The following is a 19,620-nucleotide window of genomic DNA, read 5'->3' on the forward strand; positions in this document are numbered from 1 at the left end:
TGATATTAAATCAGAAACTGTTTCATAAAAATATTGTTGTCATTTGCTTTTTAAAAAATGCTTGTTTTATAGGAACACATTGGTGATGAGGACTCACAAAACCAATGTTTCTGTCTCTACCACTTGGATATATATCATTGGATGTCTCTGTGTCCATTTCTTTCTCTGAAAAAAATAGAGATAATAATCATCTGCCCTCTGAGATCTTGCAAGCAATCGTAACAAAGAAAATCAAAGCAATTATAATGAAAACACCTTAAAGCAGCCCTTGCTATCCTCTGTATACTCAGGTTCAATATTCCATTCTAAATTGAATATGTAAAAAAAAAGTATTTTCCTCTAAAAGTGAATTATTTTGAAATATGATTACATTTTTCAACAGGTTTCTTTTTATTGAAATTGGATTTTTTTAAACCCCAAACCTTTTCAGTTCTCAAGAGGCTGCCTTTTAATTATATCATCCCCTGATCTGGAGTCTTTCTTATTATTTGTTTAAATGTTATTGTTTGGACTTGAATTGATCGCTTCTGTTCAATTTCAGGGTGAGCATTTGCTGCAACACAGGGTGAATTTTTACTTCTATTGCCTTGAGGACATTCATTGGAAACATCATGTTGCACTTGATGGAGACTCTCCTGATGAAAAGGTTCACAAAAAAGAACAAATTAATTTTTGGTAACAATCAGTGGTACCATCCAATGCATTTCCCCATTTCCTTTACTTTTCATTCTCTTTCTTATTGTGCTCTAGCTTCCTGATTCTCTTCATGGAGAAAATACACTGTAATTTATTTCAAAAGAACTCCTATGGCTGCCTCCTGATCTTAATTAAAACAGGACCGTAGTTTATCTGGACTCCTAATCTATCTATGAATGCTCAACAAAGAGCCTCAGAACCAGAGCTCAAACCACAGAAAAAAAATCAATCAAGAGGACTCTATCTGTCCTGTTGCTAAAGAGAAATGGGACCCTCTGGCTCTGAGGAGACAATCCGCTATTCCAGTCAACTTCCTTTTCCTTTTTCTTTTTCTTCTCCAATGTTCTTTTCTTGGCTTTTAAATTGTATATTTACGTGTAATATATAATTTTAATTTTATATACACACACACTAATTTGAGATTTGTTTTCTTTGTTGTGTTGTGTCATTTCGACACAAAAGGTGTATTATAAATCCACTTGGAATGGCTAAATTATTTGTGAGTTTATTGTACAACAACTTTTCACTGCTCTTAGTCTTATTTAGCACCTAGGGGACTTCCTTTATAGTGCATGGAGATTGTAGAAATAAAATGCAGTGTTGTTATGACATTGTTCAGCATTGAATACATCAAGAACAGCCAAGCTAACCTGAAATGGCCAATTTGCCCAGCTCAGTTTGTCAGAGTGTTTTTGCAGGTTGCAAATTATCCGTTCAACTCAGAAAGAGTGTTTTCTCTCACAAATACGTGTTTGGTATCCCTATGCATTATTAACTATATGCCAAGTATTATTCTCCCTAAATTTTAGCTGCAAGACAATCAAATGACCTATGTTTTTGAAGAGTTTTCGATAAAAGGAAGCGACTATGAATTAAGAATATAAAGTCTAGCCTCTTTTTTTAATGAGTATAATTTATTGTCAGATTGGCTTACATACAACATCCAGTGCTTATCCCAACAAGCGCCCTCCTCAATGCCCATTACCCATTTTCCCTCTCCCCCAGGCCCCATCCACCCTCAGTTTGTCCTCTGTATTTCATAGTCTCTTGTGGTTTTCCTCCCTCCATCTCTGTTTGTATCTATTTTTCCCCTTCCCTTCCCGCATGGTGTTCTGTTCAGTTTCTCAGGATCCACATATGAGTGGAAACATAGAATGTCTGTCCTTCTCTGACTGACTTCTTTCATTCAGCATAATACCTTCCAGTTCTCTACATGTTGCTTAAAATGGCAGGATTTCATTCTTCCTCGCTGCCAAATAGTATTCCGTTGAATATATAAACCACATCTTTATCCATTCATCAGTTGATGGACATTTAGACTCTTTCCATAATTTGGCTATTGTTGAAAGCACTGCTATAAACATTGGGGTACATGTGCCCCTGTGCATCAGCACTCCTGTATCCCTTGGGGAAATTCCTAGTATTGCTATTGCTGGGTCACAGGGTAGGTCTATTTTTCACTTTTTGAGGAACCTCCACACTGTTTTCCAGAGCGGCTGCACCAGTCTGCATTCCCACCAGCAGTGCAAGAGGGTTCCCATTTCTCCACATCCTTGCCAGCATCTGTAGCTTCCTAATTTGTTCCTTTTAGCCGCTCTGACCGGTGTGATGGCCTTTTACTATAACAAAGGGAGGATGTTATCATCTCCAGTGCGCCCAAGCAGCTCTTAAATTATAATACTCAAGAGAAACGATCACTATTCCACATACACTACCCAGTGTCTACATAAAAGAATGTCTGTGAGTAAATGACACAGTCGAAATCGCGCTTGTTGCCTGGAAATTCAGCTTATAATTAAAGACTTGTCTTTATTTTGTTTTCCCTGAAGAGCTAAAACCATCTTCAAAATACGGTAAGGGCCACTCTAAAATGCATATTGCTGGAGAACGTTTATGTATCTGAAGGAACACTGTCATGGGAACACCCCAGGTGAGCTAGGAGAAGTGGTGAAGAAGAATCACAAGAAAAGGAGGAGATGAACATAGAGATTCCAAAAATATGTCCAAGTAAAGCTACCAGAGGCTTCTCAGGTTTCCCTCAGGCCAAAGTTCGTTCATCTCTCAAATGGAGAAATGGAATAGTTTTTCTTTGACTTATAAATACTCCGAGGATGCAGGTTATCTGCGTAATGGCTCCCATTAGGATTCTTTCAATATTTCTCTCTGCTTGATTTTCATAGGAGTGTGCCAACAGTACTACAGAAAGCTTCGCAAAATTAAAATATTGTTGCAGCTAAATGTTACAGGTATTACATTGCAATGCACGATAAAAGGTTATTCATCAGTTCAAGTTTCTATTAGCATAATCTTTCTGCCTTCATGACTAAGAAGTCACAATGTTTTTTGGTTTTCTAATAGTGAGTTAATTGTTCGTTTTCCTAATAGTAGCCCTTAAAAAAATGTAAAGAGTAGAGTGACAATATTGCTGCCTCCCTAGTTAAATAGAGTAAGGACAGGGGCGCCTGGGTGGCTCAGTCGGTTGAGCGTCCGACTTTGGCTCAGGTCATGATCTCGCCATTTGTGGGTTTGAGCCCCGCATCAGGCTCTGTGCTGACAGCTCGGAGCCTGGAGCCTGCTTTGAATTCTGTGTCTCCCTCTCTCTCTCTGCACCTGCCCCCCCCCCCTCACACTCTGTCTCTGTCTCCTTCCAAAATAAATAAACGTTAAAAAAATTTTTAGTAGAATAAGGACAGAATGGTGTGCTTAGTAGAATAAGGACAGAAATTTTAGTAGAATAAGGACAGAATGGCTACAAAGTTAGAGAAACTGGGTTCCAGATCCATCTTCTGTGTGCATATATGTTATTAATAAAGCAATTTCTTCTTACTGAACTTGTTTCTTAGCTGTAAGGTGGTGAAAATAATAATTAAACCTATCTCGAAGGATGTTGTGAGACTCAAATAGGATAGTATATGTGATCATACATGTATACATTATTTAAGTGCAGGTTTTATCACCATAATCATCTTCAAATTTTTAAGACTTTGCCTATGAGGATATATGACCAGTACCCACCCATCCACTCCAAAAATACCAAAGGCTCTGAGGTTTTCTATTATTCTTCAGATACTTGCTTGCAATCCATGATACCAGTATAGATCTTTAAATATCCACGTATTAACATTAAAAGCCATTAAAAAGAAGGAATATACTATAACATAGAGATGTCATTGGATATTGAAAGTTTAGGAAACCAAAGGTAACACTTTAATGGAACCTGATGATTTCTGTCTCCTCCTTCTCCTCAGGCATCTTTAGGGTAAGATAATCTGGCATATAAGTGAATCCCACCGGCTCACAACTTTGTAAGGTGCTGAAGAGGATGAAGCTCCTTATCCCTGGAAGACCAGTGTGTTTTTTTACGGAATGTCTAAAGGTGTGGACCTGGGGAAAATTTAAAAGGGCTTTGGGGAGAAGATGGGACTGAGTGGGCCCTGGGGTCTAGAGAGAGAAAGTTATATAGGACACTCGTTTCAACAGCTAAGTCTGGAAGAGCTTCTGCATAATCTAAGGGAGCAAGTAATTTAGATTGAACTTCCACATAATCTCCACACTGTACTTTTCTGAGATTTCCCTAACCATCCAATGGAGATTCTTCTGTAACTGGTCTGAGGAGGATAGAGGTCCAGGGAGGCCTGGAGAAGAGACAGACCTTACCTGTCTCTAATTTTCTCCAGAAAAGCAGTGACCACAAATGTGTCCACCCACACTCCTTGTGAGTTTCACTAGGCAGAAGCACCACCAACCACGTGTGATCGGCCCCCCTCATGTTTTAAACTTGATCTTGAACCGTTCTCCTCTTGACCTACTGTGTTCTAGACATACCAACCTCCTGTTCCTTCTTAAAAAAATGAGATCCTTCCCATCTCGGAACTTCTATGTTTTCTGTTTTCTCAGCCCCAAACACTCTCTTTCACTATTCTTTACATAGTCTGTTTCTCCTCATTCATGAATTCTAAACAGATACATAGGCAGACTAGAGTGAGATCAGTAGTAGCCCCATGATTAACACCATGTGGTATAAAATAAAGTTGGCATTAACACTGACAAGAGAGGATGGACCGGTAAATAAGTGGTAGTAGGATATTTAGCCATAGAATTTGGAGAAAAATATTAGTTTCTAAAAATAAGTTCAGATGAATTAATACCAATATCCAAAATACACACTTTAGAGAACGGAAAAATATATTTTTAAACTTAGAATCTTCTGAAACCAATACAAATCATAAAATCCTTAATTACTCTATAAAAATTAAAATCCTTTTACAAAAAAAGCATAGAAGTTAAAATGTCAGTGGCAGACCTGGAGAAAATAATTGTAACATAGAATTCAACAACCTTTCTTAATGTTCCCCTCAGCTTCTTCCTGATTCTAGGCCCTGACCTACTTGTTTTAGAGCATTTTCTTTAGAAAGCTTATAAGTGCTTTCTGTGCCCCTTTGAGATATATGTAAATCTTTTTTTTCCAGTATTTTTTTATGGTGGTAAAATACACATAACATCAAATTTGCCATCTTTACTATTTTAAGTGTACGATGAAGTGCTATTAAATATATTGATGATGTTGTGCAACCATCATCATCATCATCATCATCATCATCATCATCATCATATCCAACCCTTTTAATCTTGTGAAGATGAAACTCTGCACCCCAGACACTGACAACCACCATTCTACTTTTTTCTCTAGGATTTTGACTACGCTGAGTACCTCACATAAATGGGAACATACCGAATTTGTCTTTTTGTGACTCACTTGTACTTAGCATAATGTCATCAGGTTTTATCCATGTTACAACATATGTCAGAGTGTCCTTACTTTTTAAAGCTGAATAAAATTCCATTGTATGTGTATACACATTTTGCTTATCCTTTCAACTCTTGATGGACACTTGGGCTGCTTCCACATTTTTCGCATTTTGTGAATAATGCTGCTGTGAACATGAGTGTGCAAATATCTCTTCGAGAACCTGATTTCACTTCTTTTGGGTATATACCCAGAAGTGGAATTTTGAACCAGATGTAATTCTATTTTTAACTTTTTGAGGCACCACCATACTGCCTCTCCCTGAGAATACATGGTCACTTTCTAACTTTCCCCATAAATGCAACTGGTTTTGAATGTTCCAGTCTTTAATGTCTGGCTCCCCAAATGGGGGACAGGTAAAGACGATGAGGAAGAAGGGCACTGGCCCTTTAAATCTCCCAGAAGTTCAGTTGGGGTGGGGCGGGGGTGGGGGAGCGGGTCATAATTATGGCTGAAATGCAACAATGGCCGCAGCTTTTTTTTTGTCTGTACCTTTGTAACTGGAAGCCGCAGCCCGCAATTAAAGGATAGATCCAACTATTTGGAGAATAGGGTGCATTTTGTACATTCTGGTCCCCACAAGCTGTGTGTATGGAGTGGGTGCATAGCTGTGTGCCATGAGTAGGGCTAGGGCTAGGTGGCTGCTGCAGTGATAAGAGATGGGATTAAGCAAAATAAACCTTGATTTACCAATCATATCTTCCCCTAGAAGTGTCAAGCAATCAGTAGGCTCTAAATTTCCGAAGCAGTTACACAGATAGATTGTGCCAGTGCAGTTATTGTCTAGCTGGTGAGATAGATGCCTGGTGCTTCCTACTCTGCCATATTCCTATAATCTTCTCTGTAAAAATTTTAAAACATCTCTTGACAGCTTTATGACCCAAGAATACCTTCCTCAAGGACCCAGGAGCTACTTCTTCGAAATGCAATCTTCAAGCGAGACAGAACCCCACGTGTATCTCCAGTTTCTTTGGGAAGGTATGAGTCTCCCTCCTGTCAGAGCTCTATGAGAAAGTTTACTTTCTCCTGGGTAAAGCTAGTTAGTAAACACAGATGACCTGCGTTCTCTGTCTCACCCCCATACTTAGAACTTCCCTGCCCTTCAATTCCACAGAGTTGAGTTTATTTGGAGTTCTGGCCTCTACCCTATTGAAATGGCCTTGAATAAAGTCTTCCTTGTGTGTTTATTTTTGTCTGGTGCAATTTTTGCTTTGACACCAGAAAACGTAAAGAGCTAACACAGGTCAGGGGAAAAAGAAAAAAAGATAGCCAAGTTTTCAGTGGTGAAATAAATAATATATTCACATAAGAAAAATCTAAAATGGTCAAATAAACATATGAAATAATTCTTTAACCAATTTTTATATAAAAAAAACAAATATAACAATAATAAAATGTCAAACTTTAGCCAGTATCCAGGCTTGGCAAGGGCATAAACAGAGGGAAATTCTCATAAATTACTTGTAGGAGTAGATTCTTAGTGTATATGTGTGTGTTTTAGCATCCAACAGCATGATAAATGGTTCTCCACCCCTTCACTTTCAATCTGCAGGTATCCACAGGTCTAAAATGAGTCTCTTGTAGATAGCATGTAGATGCATCTTGTTTTTTGTTTTTGTTTTTAATCTATTCTGATACCCTGTCTTTTGATTGGGCCATTTAGTTCATTTACATTCAGAGTGGTTATTGAAAGATACGAACTTAGTTTCACTGTGTTATCTGTAGGTTTTGTGTTTGTGGCAATGTCTCTGGTCCTTTGTAGTCTTTGCTGCTTTCCACTCACAGAGCAGAAGGAAGCAGAGGATCTCCTGCAGGGCTGGTTTAGTGGTCATGAACTCCTTTAGCTTCAGTTTGTCTGGAAAAGACTTTATCTCTCCTTCTATTCTGAACGACACCCTTGTGGGATAAAGGACTCTTGGCTGCATATTTTTCCTATTCAGCACATTGAATATTTCCTGCCAGTCTCTTCTGGCCTGTAAAGTTTCAGTGGACAGGTCTGCTACTACCCTTATGTGTCTACCTTTGTAAGTCAAGACCTGTTTGTCCCTAGCTGCTCTCAGAATTCTCTCTTGATCTTTGTATTTTGCCAGTTTCACTATGATATGTCATGGTGTTTACCTGTTTTTGTTGATTTTGAAAGGAGTTCTGTATGCCTCTTAGATTTGGATGTCTCTTTCCTTCCCCAGATTAGGAAAGCTATCAGCTATAATTTGTTCAAATAAACCTTCTGGCTCATTCTGTCTTCTTTTTCTGGAATGCCTATGATATGGATATTATTTCATTTCATTGAATCACTTAGGTCTCTAATTCTCCCCTCGAGGTCTAGTAATTTCCTATCCTTCTTTTTTTCTTTTTCAGCTTCATCATTTTCCATAATTTTATCTTCTATTTCACCTATTCTTTCCTCTGCTTCTTCCATCCTTGCTGTCGCTGCACCTAGTTTATTTTACACCTATTTACAACATTTCTTAATTCATCGTGACTATTTCTTAGGTCTTTGATCTCCACAGCAATAGAGTCTCTGCTGTCTTCTATGCTTTTTTCAAATCCAGCTATTAGTCTTAAGATTGTTATTGTAAATTGTTCAGATATATTGTTTATATCTGTTTTGACCAATTCTCTGGCTGTCATTTCTTCCTGGAATTTCTTTTGAAGAGAATTCTTCCATTTTGTCATTTTGGCCTGGTTTGTGTCTTTTATGTGTTTTAATAGCTTGCTATGTATCCTGCACCTGTGAGAACTACTATATTAAAAAGGGGTCATACACTGTCCAGGACCTGGCACTTCAGGAAGTGTTTTTGGAGTGTGTTGCATGCACTCTCTTTTTGCATATTTGGCTGCCCTCTCCCACTGGTCAGTCCTCTGCAAATCTCCTCCTTACTCGTAGTGGTGGATTGTTTGTACCTTCCACCAGGTGTGATTTGATTTGTTCATTGAAATAACCACGGATGGGGCGCCTGGGTGGCGCAGTCAGTTAAGCGTCCAACTTCAGCCAGGTCATGATCTCGCGGTCCGTGAGTTCGAGCCCCGCGTCAGGCTCTGGGCTGATGGCTCAGAGCCTGAAGCCTGTTTCCGATTCTGTGTCTCCCTCTCTCTCTGCCCCTCCCCCATTCATGCTCTGTCTCTCTCTGTCCCAAAAATAAATACACATTGAAAAAAAATTAAAAAAAAAAAAAAAGAAAGAACCATGGAAAAAAAGAAAGGGGGGGGGAACATTATCCCATACAAAGAGAAAGATGAAAGGGGTGAAAAAAAAAGACCAGACAGAGAATCAAAGAAACTATAAGGCTTAAGCCAGAGAGAGAGAGAGAGAGAGAGAGAGAGAGAGAAATAAGAAAGATACAGAAAAGGTGTTAAAAGAATAAAAATCCCTGATTAAACAAACAACCAGAACAGAGAAAGAAAAAAATATATATATATATATAAATTTATATATAGATAAATAGATATAGCCTTATATGTAGATATCTATATAAACTTATATATTGATATATAGATATTTATATACAGATACATGTATATATGTGTGTGTGTATATATATATATATATATATATATATATATATATATATACAGTGTGTGTGTATATAGATATAGATATATAGATACAGATATATAAATACAATAAGAATTGATCAAAAATCAAATCAGAAACTATGAGCCTGATTCCAAAGGTTGGGGGGGAAGAGGAGGGTAGAAAGAAACAGAAGGGAAAAGAGAACAGAAGGGAAGAAAATAAAAAGCAAAACCAAATAATATAAACATACAAAACCTCAGACAGTTGTCTGTTGGTGCCTGGGACCGGTGGCTGTGCTCGTCTGGAGGAGGCGAGGCCATCTGGCTTGCTCAGTGTAAATTACCAGGAACAGACGGGCAGGGTTTGGTGTAAGTGGGTCCCACCTCCACTGGGGGCCGCTGTTCTGTTGTCTGAAACCCCACCGTGTTGGTGTTGGGGAGGAAAATGGTGACACTCCAATTTCTCTTCCCCAGACTTGGTGCTTCAAACCAGCTGTTCAGGCAGTCCTCACAGAGTAGTGCAGGTGGTCAGCTTGCCCTGCTCCACTGTCTCTCTCACCACCTAGGCCCTTGGCTGGGATGCAAAATGCACCGTCTTAAAGGATCCCACACCACACAAATCCAGTTCTGGGGTAGCACCACTCCACCCAGTTGACAAGGGGCCTTTGGCTGGCACCTGCAGGGTCTTTTGTCCTTGGGGGGCAATATACCCTCTTCACACAGTACTCAAGGGAGGGGGTCCTATTCTCTCCCTGTGCACCTCCAAGATAACTACCCAGCCCTGGAGCTGGTGCACACACTTGGAAAGCTTTGGTCTGGACAAAGTCTCGCAACCCTGAAAACAATCCTTAGCTGTTGAGGCTGTTTGCAAAGTAGCGACTGGCTCCCTCTGTATTTCTCATCCCCAGTCTGTGGTCCGGAGAGGTTTTTCTCTTGTCCAAATACATCTGAAGGTATCCTCATGTCTAAAATGACTCTCTTGTACACCACAAATAGATGGAAAACCCAATAGACTCCACCAAAAGTCTGCTAGAACTGATACATAAATTCAGCAAAGTCGCAGGATACAAAATTAATGTACAGAAATCAGGTGCATTCTTATACACTAATAATGAAGCAACAGAAAGACAAATAAACAAACTGATCCCATTCACAATTGCACCAAGAATCATAAAATACCTAGGAATAAACCTAACCAAAGATGTACAAGATCTGTATGCTGAAAACTATAGAAAGCTTATGAAGGAAATTGAAGAAGATACAAAGATTTGAAAAAACATTCCGTGCCCATGGACTGGAAGAATAAATATTTTTGAAATGTCAATATTACCCAAAGCAATCTACACATTCAATGCAATCCCAATCAAAATTGCACCAGCATTATTCTCAAAGCTAGAGCAAGCAATCCTAAAATTTGTATGGAACCACAAAAGGCCCCGAATGGCCAAAGTAACTTTGAAGAAGAAGACCAAAGCAGGAGGCATCACAGTCCCAGACTTTATCCTCTACTACAAAGCTGTAATTATCAAGACAGCATGGTTTTGGCACAAAAACAGACACATAGACCAATGGAATAGAATAGAGACTCCAGAATTGGACCCACAAATGTATGGCCAACTAATCTTTGACAAAGCAGGAAAGAGTATCCAATGGAAAAAAAGACGGTTTCTTTAACAAATGGTGCTGGGAGAACTGGACAGCAACATGCAGAAGAATGAAACTAGACCACTTTCTTACACCATTCACAAAAACAAACTCAAAATGGATGAAGGACCTGAATGTGAGACAGGAGACCATCACAACCCTAGAGGAGAAAGTAGGAAAAAACCCCTCTGACCTCAGCGGCAGCAATTTCTTACTGGACACATCTCCAAAGGCAAGGGAATTAAAAGCAAAAGATGAACTATTGGGACCTCATGAAGATAAAAAGCTTCTGCACTGCAAAGGAAACAATCAACAAAACTAAAAGGCAACCGATGGAATGGGAAAAGATATTTGCAAATGGCATATCGGACAAAGGGCTAGTATAAAATCTATAAATCTATAAGGAACTCACCAAACTCCACACCCGAAAAACAAATAATCCAGTGAAGAAATGGGCAGAAGACATGAATAGACACTTCTCTAAAGAAGACATCCAGATGGCCAACAGGCCCATGAGAAGATGCTCAACATCACTCCTCATCAGGGAAATACAAATCAAAACCACACTCAGATATCACCTCATGCCAGTCAGAGTGGCTAAAATGAACAACTCAGGGGACTATAGATGCTGGAGAGGATGTGGAGAAACCAGAACCCTCTTGCACTGTTGATGGGAATACAAACTGGTTCAGCTGCTCTGGAAAACAGTGTGGAGGTTCCTCAAAAAATTAAAAATATATCTACCCTATGACCCAGCAATAGCACTGCTAGGAATTTACCCAAGGGATATAGGAGTGCTGATTCATAGGGACACTTGTACCCCAATGTTTATAGCAGCACTTTCAACAATAGCCAAATTATGGAAAGAGCCTAAATGTCCATCAACTGACGAATGGATAAAGAAGATGTGGATTATATATATAATGGAATACTACGTGGCAATGAGAAAGAATGAAATCTGGTCATTTGTAGCAACATGGATGGAACTGGAGAGTGTTATGCTAGGTGAAATAAGTCAGACAGAGAAAGACAGATACCATACATTTTCACTTATATGTGGGTGCTGAGAAACTCAACAGAAGACCAGAGGGGAGGATAAGGGGGGAAAAAAGTTACAGAGAGGGAAGCAGGCAAACCATAAGAGACTCTTAAATCCTGAGAATAAACTGAGGGTTGAAGGGGGGTGGGAGGGAGGGGAGGGTGGGTGATGGGTATTGAGGAGGGCGCCTTTTGGGATGAGCACTGGGTGTTGTATGGAAACTAATTTGACAATAAATTACATTAAAAAAAAAAACAACAAATACAGTACCACAGATTTTTCTGTCACTCTGCAGCCTGTATTCTTGGTATTCCAAGTGTTCTGACCTCAATATGGCTGTGTTTGAGGGACAAGGGAAATTCTAGTCCCCCTAATTCTCTTCCGTCTTTACTTCTTTTGCTATATGCGTGTTTTTAAAGACTGGTTAGTATCCATTGAAATTTAAAATGGGCATGACTTTTTGTCCCAGGAAATAGAATTTCTAGTTATTTGTCATAAAGAATTTCTTGCTAATTAACTATTTAAAAGAATAATAAAAATAATTAAATTTTTCATGAGAAATTACTTAGATTTTAATGATGAAAATTAAGTTTCAGAAGGAAAGTCTTTCCTAAATGGAGAAATGCCTAAACAGAAATGCAGTACACAAAATGTTAACCATGGTAGATTTAAGGAATTAATTTTTATTATATTCTTTGTATATATTTTTTTTCCTTAATTTATCCTACAGTCAAAAACATTAATAAATCGAGCAAAAGTATACCATTAAAAATTGCTGATAGTATTGTCTTATATCAAAATGTAAACCCTCACTTTGGTACAGACCGTTGACCATTACTCTACAGTAACCTCCCAGAAATGAATGGTTTCTCTGAGTGATTTAACATCTTAAATGTGACACTTGAAAAACAAGATGTCCCATCCACTTTCTTTACCTCACGTCTGGGGCAACAGAGACAAAGAGGAAGAACGTACCTTCAAAATAGTGTTCAACCTTATTTTTGCATCAGGATCATTGCTTAAAAAGATTCCCCAATCTCACCTTTGCTTCTTCTCCTTTTGAAGGCCTGTTATTGCTGGCTGGGAAGCTGCCCACCAGCACGTACAAGCTCAGCATTCAGAAATAAGTAGCATCTTTCTAAATATTGCAGGTACATCTGATGAAGGGTGGGTGTTTGTTTCATCTTTGGCATGTGCTGACTTTCATCTGCTTCTCTCTCCTGAGGCGTAGGGATGCCTGCAGCCTGGAAAGCACAAGGCACATGGTGGACACCCTGATAAATATTAAATGATGATGATGGTAATGACAGAGCAGCGCCCCGTCTTTGCAGCTATGTAATTCCTCCCTTACATTGTGTGCCTCCTCAGACAGCTGTCACATCCTTGCTTTCAGAGGCAGAGATTCCTTGCCAAATTAAAGCTTGGGAGGAACACATTACATCCTCATGTCATTGTGGAAGTGTGAGATGTGAATGCCTATAGCCATCCACGTCACTCAGAGACACATCTATTTGATAAATACTGTCTCAAGAGCCAATTCAGATCAACTAGCTGGCCAATTCAATCAATCGTACAGATATCTGATCCAGAGAGTTTATATGATGCCCAAACTGCTGGCCAATTCCAGGGGGGGGGAAAGCCCAGCCCATCTGAGACTTTTCAGGACATTTTAGTCACTAGTATTAATTTAATAATCATACATTGTTAGCTAAACTTTTTTAGACATGCTATTTAATGAATTTATTTAGCAAGGGCCTGAGTATATATTATTGTCAATACCAGCATTGATTTTTAAGGAATTAAGGAATACTGCTGAGACCTCCAATTTGCTTGATATCATATTAAGTACTTTTCGTGTATTTTCTTGTTTAATACTCAAGCAAAACACCCCAGAGGTAGATACCAATACTGTACTTTTGTACACTTGGAAAAACTGGGGCCAAGAAAATGTTAAGTGGTTTGCCTTGGGTCACGTGTAAGTAGGAGCAGTCCAGTTCAGTTCCCCATGATTCCATAGTCTTCATAAGTTTTGGGGGAATACTTTTAGATGGAAAGAACACCTTCACGATAATATCCATTCACTTATATGTTTTTAAATTGTGTACGAAGTATCTTTTGTTCAAAGTCTAATAAGAAATAAGCACAGCCAAAGAAAAATTTCAAGTTCATGTGCTTCAAGCTAGCAATTCTACCTCTTCCAACCATTTTTAAAGTGGCAATTCTATTCAAATTACAGTAAAACTACAGCTAAGAAAATGCCCATGTGCAATAATAAAGGGATGGTTTAAAATTACAGAATGGGATATTCTTCAACTATTAAAATTGAGTATTATAAAGACTAATAGACTCAAAATGCTGACTATACAACAGAAAATAAGAAAAAGAACATTGCTGTATAAGCTGGCTGACAGCATAATAAAAAAAAATGAATAGGAAGTAAAACTAAAAATCTACAACGAAATGTGTATTAAGATTATGGGTGTGTTAAGATTATGGGTATATTTCCTTTTTGTTTCAGTAGTTTCTAAAAATGTGTTATGTTAATTTTATAATGGAAAACATTTAAAAAAGAGATCCACTATCAAATCAGATTCTTTATTCTAAATGGTGGTCATATTAAATTATGATAATGAATGTTTTAGTTAATCATGTATATATTTTTTCTTTCTCAAATAGTTAATTCAGCAAAAAGAACAGTTCTGATGTATCAAAAGATTTTTTAAAAAAACATACTTTGCTAACTCACTGACCAGATTTGTTTGTATAACGTATTTTCTTTGATCACACATTTCCAAATATGCTTACTACAAATTTATTTTTTTAAAGGAATAAAATTTTAGGAATTTTTATTATGATTTATGCAATTTCTGATTTACATGGTTTACCAGTGCTTTATGTTTTAATTAACTCACCATCACTAGCACACTGAAATTATATTTTAGACCACTAATTGAAAAAAGTTGTCAATTTCTGCACTTAGTCATGCAGCTATAAATTTCATTGTCTCCTTCATGAGATTAAGGAGTGTCCAATTATGGCAATGATTTTAATCCATGAATTCATGAGGCATTTCCTAAGCTTTCCTTAGTTTCTACTAAATTGCATAATAAACTAGATTGTAAAGGCAAGCCACATCATGAATAAAAATAATTATCGCCTTGTCTTGAGAATGGAAACATTTTCGTGTAAAAGCTCCTTATGATGGGAAGTGGGGAGGGCATGCTGTGAATCCTTGGCCTGCAAAGTCAGGCCCCCAGGTAAGTGCCCTGAAAGTTAATAGGGCAGGCAACAGAGAACAGACAGGTCTTTGTGAAGAAAAGGGGCTGTCAAAATTCCATCTTTGTCATAAATAATTTTTTTAAGAATGTTTAATTCTATCTTTAAATGCTTGCAACTTCTGATATTAATTCCTGTCTAAAACAACACCTACACGAAAGCCTTTAAGCTAAAGTTACTTATTTAAATTAAGCACTTACACTATGCAAGAAACTATTTTATTATTCAAACTGGAAAAATAAATTCTATTCTTGACTTCCCAGGATTAGATGAGCTCTTTCTATTTGTCCGTCTGTCTATCTATCTATCTATCTATCTATCTATCCATCTCTCTAGTTGCTATTTTACTTCTGAGTGTTCTCTTACTTTCCCCATTTATATATTGGGGGAAAAAAGCATATTCCTTCTTTAAATACCAAAAAGTCATAATATTTTGTGTAATGGGAATTATTTATCTTCAACCTTCAAGCTACTAATTTCTTTAAAAAAAGAATTTAAAAAAATGTTTACATTAAGTCATTTGCTCAGCTGCAAATGCCAAAACAAGGATTCAAATGTATTTCAATTGTTTCATCTCATAGTCCTTACAATACTCTTAGAAAGAGGTACTGTCTTTTGAGAATGGTTTTGTGGGGAAAACAATCTTGCTTTGCCATTCTGAGGTTTGACTATTAGCATAAATATTGCTATGAAAAAAATTAATAGAAGCTGAATGCTTTATAAACATAGTGGATGGATTTATCATTCTATTCAGCGATGATCGTTTATACTACCCCACTGCTGATTTAAAATGCAATGGTTGAGATGTAGGCAAAGACAAAATTGAGTTATATCAAGGTGCTGTGTGTCACTGTGCTGGCCAGGGTATCTAATGTAATTTGTCTGTTATAGTGTTTGTGAAATGTTCCATCTGGCACAATATGCCTCTAAGACAGAAGGTGTTGGCATATTAAAGATGCAAGCATCTCACATATGACTATTTACCCATTTATTATTTCAGCAGAAAGGAAGACAACCTTTAGAAAACAGTGAAGAGATTAGCAAACACAGACATTTGATTCAGATATAAATTTGAGGACTACTACATTCACAATACATCCAGATATTTCAAAGGGGATTTTGTTTGGAAGCTAAAAACAAATAAATCCCAGAGATTTTTGTTCTTTTTGTGCATGGAAATTATACTTTTTACTTTGCTTGGCTGGTTTTCATTTTAAGAGAAAGGGATTTTTAATTTTTTTTTAAATCTTTATTTTTGAGAGAGAGAGAGACAGAGTGTGAGCAGGGGAGGAACAGAGAGAGGGAGGCACATATCAGGCTCCAGGCTCTGGGTTGTCAGCACAAGAGCCCGACATGGAACTCCAACTCATGAACCGCAAGTTCATGACCTGAGCCAAAGTCAGAAGCTTAACCAACGGAGCCACCCAGGTGCTCCAGAGAGAAAGGGGTTTTTTCAAAGAAAACTTGTAATGTCACAACAAGGCATGATATGTTAACAGGAAAATTTTCAGGCAAAGGCCAAGAAAGAAAAACACTGCATTACACATCTGGCTCTTTCATTAAAAACGAAAGAATCACTTGATGGCCGTTGATTACATTTCATGGATCTTTTAACAAATTGCAGTGAATGCTATCTTACCATGCATCACTGCTGCCAATTAACTTGGCACTTTTTGAAAATAATAAGTTTCAGAATGGGAATATATACAACTGAAAGAAGGGGACGCCGACATTCGATTGAAGGAGAGAAGAATGGGGTGTGCTATTTTACATACTGGGAATAACAGACGTGTTGAAACTAAAAGGACATTCACATCCTCTATCATATTGACTTGTAACGATCAATATTTGAGAGAAAATTATGTAGGAGATACCCAACCTGGCACCTCACACCCATCATCACCTCATTTAATCTTCAACACAAGTCTTAAGAGAATGCTGTTATTATCCCATTTTGTCTATGAGGAAATCGAAGTTAAAAGAAGTTAAGCAATTACTCAAGCTTGGCTTTACCCCAAGGACGATCTGACTCCAAATCCTGTGTCCTTTCGATGGAGATTCCCTGACCTGGAATATTCCAGAGAGAAGTCCCCCTATGGGAGTATTGTGATAATGCACACTTAAAATTACGCTAAATCCCATTAGAAGCTCTATGGTTGCCTTTCACGGTTTATTCCATTTTCCTTCCCTTAGGTGAGATTTGGAGAATTCATCAAACACAAATCTGGCTGAAATGCAGCCCAGCAGACCTACACTTCCTGCACTTCTTTTCTGTCTGAACCTCAATGCCTCTGCACCTGGAGGTTGCACTTCTGTGTCTTTTCATAACATAAAACAAAACATTTTCCATATTGACTTCCTTTTCCTCTCTGCCAAAGTGCTCTTCCTTTTAAACATTTCCATTGTTGACAAAACCCCCTTCTGACAAGAAAGTTGGCCTTCTCCCTCCTTTTGGGTGTTTCATGTCTTGTTTACTATCAACTCCTGCCATTTCTGACCCAGTACATTTCACAGAAAAGTAGCTGCTTATTCAGACCTACACTGAAAGGGAAACACTTTTAATTTCAGATATTTTTGTTAAGTGCCTTCTTTTCCTTGTAGGTCCTTCCTTGACATCAATCATCCTCCTGTCTGTAACACACCAGGTCTCACTCTATAAGAACAATAAGAAAAATACCTTACACAATCAGAACCATACTCCTTAGACACTATTGCCTTAATCTACTTCTCTGAAATAATAGTTTCAACTGCCTCTCAAGTCAAACGAAAATTCCATGACATGGAATTTCCTTCAATTTCTTCACAAACTGATAAATTAACCCCACCATTCTATATTGGCTATATTAATATCTCCACGTATAAATTGTTTGATCTTCTGCAAGATAAACCCTACCTGCCTTTTCCTGAACAATATGTATATATTGATGTATACATACACATATACCTATGTACCATGGTATATAGATGTGTGTATATGCTTTACATTATTATGTAATAATCTTTCTAATGTAGGTATTCATGGTGTGGAAATCCTTATTACTGTCAACCTCAGTGTTAATATTAGCTAATAATTATTAGTTTTACCTTCTACTGAATTTTATGTAGGTTGAGTCAGAATGTACATTGTTTTATATCTGACTTCTTTCTCTTAATGCTTTTGAGATACACTCATGTTTTACATACATCATTTGTTCATTTTATTTATGGCTGAGGAGTGGTCCATTGTGTGAATATGGCACAATTTCTTTATTCATTCATCTGTTGATGGATATTTGGATTTTTCCAGTTATTTTAGATTATTAAAAACCTTTGTGAACATAGGTTTTTCTCACTGAATTAAAAAAATGACCGGAAAAGTTACTTTGCTCTTTGACTTTCTTCCCACCAGGAACTCAGGTTTAACCTCTCCTTATTAAGCTATCTTCTTCTGCTAGATTTCAATTACCATGAGGAAAAGGATTATATCCTTTTATCCAGCACATGACACATGTAATATCTTCCAGTAAGTATTAGATGAATTAAACATTGTCAGACTGCTGTTTAAGATAGTTTCTCCAAGAATCCTGTTTTGATACACAAAACCAACCTCTTAGCACTCATGAACATCCTTCTATATTCTGTCCTTTCTGTGACTTTTGTCTGAGGTTCTCTGGGTTTGTATGTTTCTCTTGACCTTCTTAGATATCCTGGTTTGTATTTCCTTTGTGACTCTCAGGGACAGCCACACGGCCATTGCCCTCTAATTATGGGTGGCTGGTTCATCAGCCTAATCCCGAAATGTAACACACACACACACACACGCACGCACACACACACACTAGAAACTCTAGGCTGAAGACTCACCTCAGGGAAGAAATCTGGAATAACTGTTCATCCAGATTCATCTCTTTGTGAAATTATCTCCCTGAAGGAAAAGGGTAAAATATGAGGGAGCAGGGAAAAGTTCAATCAGGATCTGCATTGCCAGTGCAAAGCCAACATAGGGCCCGAACCCACAAACCATGAGGTCGTGACCTGAGACAAAATCAAGAATTGGACACTCAACTGACTGAGCCACCAGGCACCCCAGAACACACAAATAGTTCTTAAATTTTAGTGTGCAAAAGTGCCAGGAGATGTGGAAAATTCATATTCCCAAGGCTTACGTTCAAGTATTCTAAGTAAGTAACTATGGGACAGTAACTATGGGACAGTACATTTTAAATAAATGTACCAGGTGACTCAGAGACAGATTTGTAAACTTTTGCTGCCCAAAGTGCGGTCCTTGAACCAGCAACAGCATCATCTGCAAGCCTTATTAGAAATGTAGTATCTTGGGGTCCTCTCTAAACCTTCATTATCAGAATGTACATTGTAAGAAAATTCCAAGATGATTCCAGTGCTTCAGGTACACAGCACACTGTGAGAAATGCTGGCTATACAAACCAAGTAGGGATGGTGATCCCTCTGACTGTTGGTTATTTTTCCCTAGAAGATTCTAATTACATGGTAGCAAAATATAAAAACAGAAACAGACAACATTTAGCGTTTGTTAAGCACTCACCGTGTGCCAACCCCACTCTGTATGGTTCCCGTGATGCTTTTATTTCACAGTTCTGATAACTGGGAAGTATTGCAGGCTGTAAGAGAGAGCACATCCTTG

General features: G+C 37.9%; 1 long non-coding RNA gene across 4 annotated transcripts in view; it reads left to right on the top strand.

Moving 5' to 3' along the window:
• The first annotated feature begins 539 nt into the window (after positions 1–539).
• Positions 540–19,620, top strand: part of LOC113599791 (uncharacterized) — a 188,314-nt gene continuing 169,233 nt past the window's right edge. For 3 of the 4 annotated variants that reach the window (XR_008298016.1, XR_008298015.1, XR_003420683.2), the window contains exons 1-3: positions 540–646; positions 3,945–4,072; positions 6,375–6,481. This is a non-coding gene — a long non-coding RNA (uncharacterized LOC113599791). Of the gene's footprint in view, positions 647–3,944; positions 4,073–6,374; positions 6,482–15,978; positions 17,646–19,620 lie in introns of those variants that run through there. The other variant, XR_003420682.2, reaches the window with a different exon arrangement.

The sequence above is a fragment of the Acinonyx jubatus genome, chromosome C2 (assembly GCF_027475565.1).
Source record: "Acinonyx jubatus isolate Ajub_Pintada_27869175 chromosome C2, VMU_Ajub_asm_v1.0, whole genome shotgun sequence".
Classification (NCBI taxonomy): Eukaryota; Metazoa; Chordata; class Mammalia; order Carnivora; family Felidae; genus Acinonyx; species Acinonyx jubatus.